General features: G+C 38.5%; 1 protein-coding gene across 7 annotated transcripts in view; it reads right to left on the reverse strand.

Annotated features, from left to right (window-relative positions):
- The window catches only part of FAM172A (family with sequence similarity 172 member A), a 436,993-nt gene extending 429,936 nt beyond the window's left edge, over positions 1-7,057 (reverse strand). For 5 of the 7 annotated variants that reach the window (XM_030324786.1, XM_030324762.1, XM_030324744.1 and 2 more), the window contains exon 1: positions 6,905-6,988. The gene's annotated coding sequence lies outside the window, so the exon portion shown is untranslated. Of the gene's footprint in view, positions 1-6,904 lie in introns of all 7 variants that reach the window. The other 2 variants (XM_030324802.1, XM_030324769.1) reach the window with 2 other exon arrangements.
- Positions 7,058-7,468: the final 411 nt, after the last annotated feature.

The raw sequence follows: 7,468 nt of genomic DNA on the forward strand, positions 1-7,468 counted from the left end.
AACAAGAATGCTTTCTTTTACTGTGTCTGTATTTAAAAAAAAAAAAAATAGTGGAAAATTAGCTTACATAACAATATTTTCAAAATTAATGGTTGATCTGGCTGAAAGTCTTTCTTCATTGAGAAAGAGAGAAACCTTACATTTTTAATCAGAACAGTTAAAAACACAAACATATGCTTATTTGGATAAAACTAATTATACATGTTTCTTACTGAAGAAAATATTCAGAATAAATAAGCTTGTTTTCAATAGTTTGTTTTCAATGGTAAAATTGAAATGCCTAGTCTCTTAAAATTTGCAGTATTCCTAAAGCAGATAAAATTTCCACCATTATATCACTCACACTGTTCCAAAATTATAAAACACTACCTATAAACAATAATACTCTAATTGCAATTACCTGTCAAATACATTAGCACAAACCGATTTATCATGTTAGTAACCTAGAAAAAAGTAGGCAAGATTCTAAAAGAACAATGATGAATAAAAAATGCTTTGATGCTGGCAGAAAAAGGTCCAAATTGGTCTCCAGTAAATCCAATTTTTGTTGGATCCTAGAACCAAACCAAGAGCCATCCTGTTTAAGTTCAGGACATAATACAACCTACAGGAAAGACCTGACCACTGCCTTAACAGCAGCTTAAGGGAGATCACTGTGGTAAAATGGGATTAAAAAATCTAATTTACAGGATAAGCTATCAGTTTGCAAGGGAGTCTACAACCCAATCACCGTAGACATGAGGAAAATAAAAATGAAAGGGTGCAATATAGCCACCGAAAGGCAAAGACAATTACCCATGTTAAAGTCTGTATAACGCAAGAATGAAAAATTCAAAAGTCTACAGGCACCAAAAAGTCAACAGTCAATACAGGCGGTGAGGCCCTAAAAGTCATAAGCTTACAATGTATGAATGTGAAGACTGCAACAAACTGGAAAACACATAGCTCATTTCAAGGGAGTTGCAATTTGCCCCACTGTTGCTATAAGAATGAAGACCCAGTGTGACTGGAACTTTCTATTTTTCAGGAGAAACCCAAAACCTGGATTTTTACTTAAATTAGCTGAAAACTAATTTTATAGCATTAGAAATTGTACAGGTTCATTTAGCCTGGGGATCTCCATTTTCCAAACTCTATCCGATGCAGTATTATGGAGGGTACCGTTATCTAGTATTCTCCCATATAGCTCAACAATATCCAGGGCAAAAACAGAAATATCAGTAATAAAATCACTCCAGTGATTGCTTAGAAGAATAATAATAATTTCCCAGAAAGCGAAATCAGGCCAAAAGTAATTTCTAAAACCAAGCCTAAAATAAATATTCCAACTATATTAGAGGATGTTAAACCAAATTAATTAATTTCCAAACTACTTGAGTTAGTACTAGAATCATTTCCATAATATACATAAAAATGATACCATGAAGCATGGGTAGTTCACATCAAGAGGGTATGTCACTATCTCACCATCAATCAAATTTTAAAACTTTTTTCAGGGGTGCCTGGATGGCTCAGTCAGTTAAGCCTCTGACTCTTTTTTTTTTTTTTTTAATAATGTTTGTTTATTTTTGAGTGAGACAGAGCACAAGTGAGGGAGGGGCAGAGAGTGAGAAAGAAGGAGACGGAATCCAAAGCATTTTTTTTTTTTTCATTTTCTTAATGTTTATTTTTGAGAGCAAGAAAGAGTTAAGCATCTGACTCTTGGTTTTGGCTCAGATCATGATCCCATGTTTCAGGAGTTTGAGTCCCGCACTGGGCTCTGCACTGAGAGCTGAGGAGCCTGCTTGGGATTCTGTCTCCCTCTCTCTCTGCCCCTCCATTGCTCACTCTCTCTCAAAATAAATAAATAAATGAACATTTGTTTTCAATTAATTTACCTTGAGTTATAATCTTGGTTACAATTCTAGCCTGCTCAATATTGTAAACAAGGCACACAAACCAAGCTATGCTTACAGATGAAAAGGGTATCAATCACACTCCTTCCGTACCTTAGATATTAACTCTGAATAGTTTTTTTTTTTTTTTTTTTAAAGAGAGGTAGTATGTTTAGCCACATATTGTATCATTCTTGCTGCTTCCTTATACCAAAACACATATAAGGGCAATGTGATGAGCAGGGGATAAGAATATCAGCTACATCCCACAACAACAGTTAATAGTTAAATTGTTGGGTATTAGTTGTGATCATTTCTGTAATGAGCTCTTAAAGGAACTCACAAGGGCTCAAATACACAATCTTAGTCTTACTAGCATCTCTCCAACCTTTGAACAAATCAACCCTAGGTATGTTATCAATCTAGACTATGTGTAAAATAAATATCCTATCTGCTATACAGAAATGGAAACAGACACGCCTGGGTGGCTCAGTGTGTGTCCAACTTCAGGTCAGGTCATGTCTCATGGTTCGTGGGTTCAAGCCCTGCATCAGGCTCTGTGCTGACAGCTCAGAGACTGGAGCCTGCTTCGGATTCTGTGTCTCCCTCTCTCTCTCTGCCCCTCCCCCTCTCATGGTCTGTCTCTCTGTTTCAAAAATAAATATATTTTTTTTTAATTTTAAAAAAGAAATGGGAACATACAATAAATACTTTGCTTCAATTTAGTGATATTTTTCTCTACAACAAAAATTGTTTACATCATCTATACTGCAAAAATGAACTATTACCCTGAAACGGAGACACCAACACAGTATCACAGAAAGCAGCACAGTACTGCTGTCTCTAACTTGTCTTTAACTCAGCTGTGAAACCTTGAGCAAGTCAGTCATCTGCCATCTCATCTGTACCAAATTAATCAATTTTAATTTGGCAAAGAGTGATGAGCAAAATAGTGGTACAATTTTTCATTCACTACTTTAAATTAAAGCAAAGTAATTGGCTTAAATGAGCTTTATAAGTGAAATAGCTTAAGGTAGTACCTCAAGAGTATTTTCTAGACAATGACAGTGTACAATACAATCAACAGTTTAAAAGAAAAAGTGTTACCTTGAACTAATGGGCCATTAGCTATTATGGACCAAATAATAGTAATCTAAATAATCTTAATAATAATCTTAAATAATAATAATAATCTAATAATCTTAAATAATCTAAAAAAAACCTTTTTTGGGGCGCCTGGGTGGCGCAGTCGGTTAAGCGTCCGACTTCAGCCAGGTCATGATCTCGCGGTCCGGGAGTTCGAGCCCCGCGTCGGGCTCTGGGCTGATGGCTCAGAGCCTGGAGGCTGTTTCCGATTCTGTGTCTCCCTCTCTCTCTGCCCCTCCCCCGTTCATGCTCTGTCTCTCTCTGTCCCAAAAATAAATAAACGTTGAAAAAAAAAATTAAAAAAAAAAAACAAAAAAAAAAACCTTTTTTACCAATGCTGAACACTGTTAATTTACACAATTATTCACTAAATGACTCAATTAAACCTCATTACTCTACGGATGGAAATAATGTGATACATGGTCTAGAAAACTTCGTTTATTCCTGTAGGACTATATACACTGCACACCTTTCAAACATGACTACTGAACCAGATGGACTGATACACACATTACCAGATACACAGTAGGTCTTACTCAACTACTGAAGGCCAAGTGGCTGACTTCAGCACCAATCACACGCTGAGATGTACCTGGCAATTTGCTCTCTCACCCTATCCTCAATCCCATTCCAATCTGTAGAGCTATATACTGTCTGTCACCTTGCTGGATCTTATCTCCTCTGCTGCCAGTTTTACTGCTTATTGTCTATCACTGTTACTGATGTCCTCTGCCACTCTCCACCAACTCACATCCCACTGCTATATTGCTATTCAATACTCCTTTTCTCTGTTGCACTATCTTTATCTCTTCTGTTTCCAGGCCTTCTCAGTTTCCAGAAAAAAGAGATCTACTTCACAGGCACAGTCAGTCAATCAATATATTCCCTTCCTTCTGATTAAAAAGAAAACAAAAACAAAAACGAAAAAAAAACATCAAAGCAGGTCAGGATGATCCTTGGCATTTCTGAACTGTTTTCATCGAAATCTAATATTCAAAAAGTTCATTCACTGTTACAAATGATGCTTTATGGTCTCATTTATTTCTAAGTTTGGAGTTACGGCAGATACTTGGTCTATAGATAATAGAAGCTTTTACCATTATAGTATTTTAGGGTTAAAAAAATCAACAGCAGACATGAAGGCTGCCTTCTTAACCCTTAAAAGATTCACCAAAAAACAAAAACAAACAAAAACTCCAAAAATTTCTAGTAAAATAAGATCTTAAAATAAGTGAATAGTACTCCAAAGAAGATATACATAGGGCCCTAAAGCATATAAAAAGATGTTTAACTTTAGGGAATCATTAGGGAAATGCAAATCAAAAACACAGAAGATACTACTTCACACCCATTAGGATGACTATTATCAAAAAGAGAGAGAGAGAGAGAGAGAGAGAGAGAGAGAGAGAATATGTTTGGCAAGGATGTGGAAAAGTATTGGTATGGATATGGAGAAACTGGAACATCTCTGCAATGGCTGGTGGGAATGTAAAATACTGGAGGTACTATGGATAACAGGAAGGTAATTCCTAAAAAATCAAACATGGAACTGACATTTGATCCAGCAATTCCACTTCCGGGTATATATGCAAAACACATGAAAGCAGAGAGTCAAACAGATATTTGCACATTCCTATTCAGAGCAACCTTATTCACAATAGACAAAAGGTGAAAGCAACACAAGCTTCCACAGTCAAATGGATAAAAAAAAAAAATGTGGTATACACATACAGTGGAATATTAGTTGACCTTAATATTGTATGATTCCATTGATATGAGTTACCATAAATAGAGACGGGAAATTCAGAGACAGAAAGTAGACTGGTGATTGCAAGAGGCTGAAGGGAGGGGGAACAGAAAGTCAATGTTTAAAAGATACTGAATTTCAGTTGTGGAAGATGAAAAGTTCTGGAGATGGATGATAGTGATGATTGCATAACAGTACGAATGTGCTTAATACCACTAATATGTACAGTTAAAAAATGGTTAAAATGGTAAATTTTGTTATGTATATTTTACCACAGTAAAAAAAAAAAAAAAAAAAAAAAAAGGAATGAAAAGTAAAGTTCACAACAGGGCAGAGAAGTACTTGCTACTTAGTTATCCATCACTACTGTGCAAATTTTATCCGACTCTGTAACAGCACAGGTAATGTATCAACTAAATAAATGACTTTTAACTTTGTTAGTGCTGAAGGAGAGCATGGAAACCTCTCTAAACATCTAAAGATTTCAGATACTCCTCAAGGAGGTCTGGGAAAGTTGAAAAAAAAAAAGTCTGTCAATAAAGAAGGTTCTCTCGTGCACACACCAAACAACTGAATAAATACTCATTTTCGAGATATTTAAACTCTAATGCCTTCATGCCTACATCATTGCTATTCTAGGAGACAACAAACATACTTTGCCTCACCACCTTTATTATCCTAAGAAACCCATCCCCACATACCTGCAGAGTGCAGAGGTCACTCATTTCATTCTCATGTCTAATCATTTCCTTATCAGAGAGGCTAATCTTGACCACACTAGGCAAAATAGCATCCTCTGTGATTCCCTCTCCTCATAAAGGGCTTTATTTTTTCTTGACAGCTTTTATCAATACTTGATATACATTTACTTGCTCATGTTTTTTCTCCATCTACGATAATGTAAATTCCAGATGCACAAGGACTTTTTTTGTTCACTATTGTACTCTCAGGACCTAGAACACCACCTGACACACTGAAGGTGGTCAATAAATATTCATTGCATGAATGAATAGATGGATGTTCACAGCGTAACTGATCATATCTCCTTCTTGGTCTTGGTACTATTCTACCACCTACCAGCCTTGCAACAGCCACCAGCCTCTGCCTCAAAGACATCCAGAGTACCCCTGCCTTTCCCAGGTTAAGTGGGAGGAACACCAGTTTAAAAATCAGAAGCCCGGTACCAACACTGACAGTAATACCTTCATGAGGCACTTCAGACAGTGCTTGCTTGCTCTGTGAGTCAGTTTTTAAACACCCTAAATAAATGAATACAGTATATCTGCCCTTGCAATATGGGATAAAGAATAAGGATAAAGAATTTACCTCTAACACTGCTTTAAAACAAAAAGATACCAAGTATTGCATATAACAAACATCACATTGCACCTATTTTGATAAACATTACGAGGCACTTGCTAGTCTGCAAACGACAGGATTTTCCCTCTGCAACTTTTCAAAGGAGGTGGAAAAAAAGAAATGCAAGAACACTAGCTGTTAATAAATATCGCTAAAATTTAACTAGTTACTTGGCCTAACAAATACACACTCTGGAAGATTAGAAGAATATGTTACATCTCTGGATGAGGGAGGGAGAAGACTGCTTCCATTATATATCTAACTTTATTTCAAAGTCAAAAGTTTAAAAATTCATTCCAGTCAAATGGCCCACCAGAGCTCAAGCATGTTACAAGTTGTGAGCGAATTTTACAACTGCATTTTAATCTTCTGTTTGCAGTGAATGACTTCTAGTAAAGCTTCGGCAGTTAATTATAATTTTGTAGGGAAAAAAAAATGTTTAATCAGACAATACCTCCCTCCTAAGAAAGCGTACGAGGGCCCATTACTCTGTGGTCTCCAGAGCTTAACGAACCCCACATGTTCAGTTGTAACGAAAGTCATCCAGGGAACACACGTGTCCTGCCCCGCCTAATAAGTGGAAAGAACAGGTGGAACTGCTCTTCAGCGGGGTCCCGGGACAGGGGACACCTGCGCGCAGGGCACACGGCATGCGCCGTGAGCAGTCTAGGGCCACAGGGCCAAAAATCCCCGCCAGAGACCGACCAGGCCAGCCCTTCCTCTAATTCCCGCCCGGGCCTGCCCCCGGAGCTCACATCCCCGCAAACGCAGGTCCTACCTGAGCTCTGCCCCCAGCTACAGGGCTGCGGGGGGAGGCGGGAGGAGGCGTGGCCTTCCAGCTCGCCAGTGGAACTCCCTCGTGCGGTTGTTATGACTTTCCCTCTCGGGATCCGCGCCCCGACCAAGTTCGAGCCGCACTTCCGGGGTCCGCAGAAGACTGAAACGTCATTGCGCATGCGACGACGGCGGCGACAATCCGGAAATGGGCGGAGCCCAGTCGCTGGGTTGGTTCCTGTGGCGCTAGGTGGGCTGGGAGAGAGAGGCTTGTGGGAGGTAAGAGTTTCACTGTTCTTTTCCCGTTGGCCCGGCTCGCTTTTTCTTCACCTCTTCTTCTGAAGCGAGAGACCCCGCTTCCTAGGTATCCTCAGAGACGGGGCCACCTTGAAGTCTCGTTCTCCAAGAGAAAATTTAAAAATATGTGCGGGACTGTCCATGAAGCTAATTTCCCACTCTCCCACTCATGTTTTATTCAGCTTTACCCAGTCCATTCAATTCCAGAAAAGACAGGAGGTGGGAAAGTCTAGATTTGGGAAAGTAAATTTACTTCAAAGTTATGATTTAT

This window comes from Lynx canadensis, chromosome A1, assembly GCF_007474595.2.
Source record: "Lynx canadensis isolate LIC74 chromosome A1, mLynCan4.pri.v2, whole genome shotgun sequence".
In the NCBI taxonomy this organism is placed as follows: Eukaryota; Metazoa; Chordata; class Mammalia; order Carnivora; family Felidae; genus Lynx; species Lynx canadensis.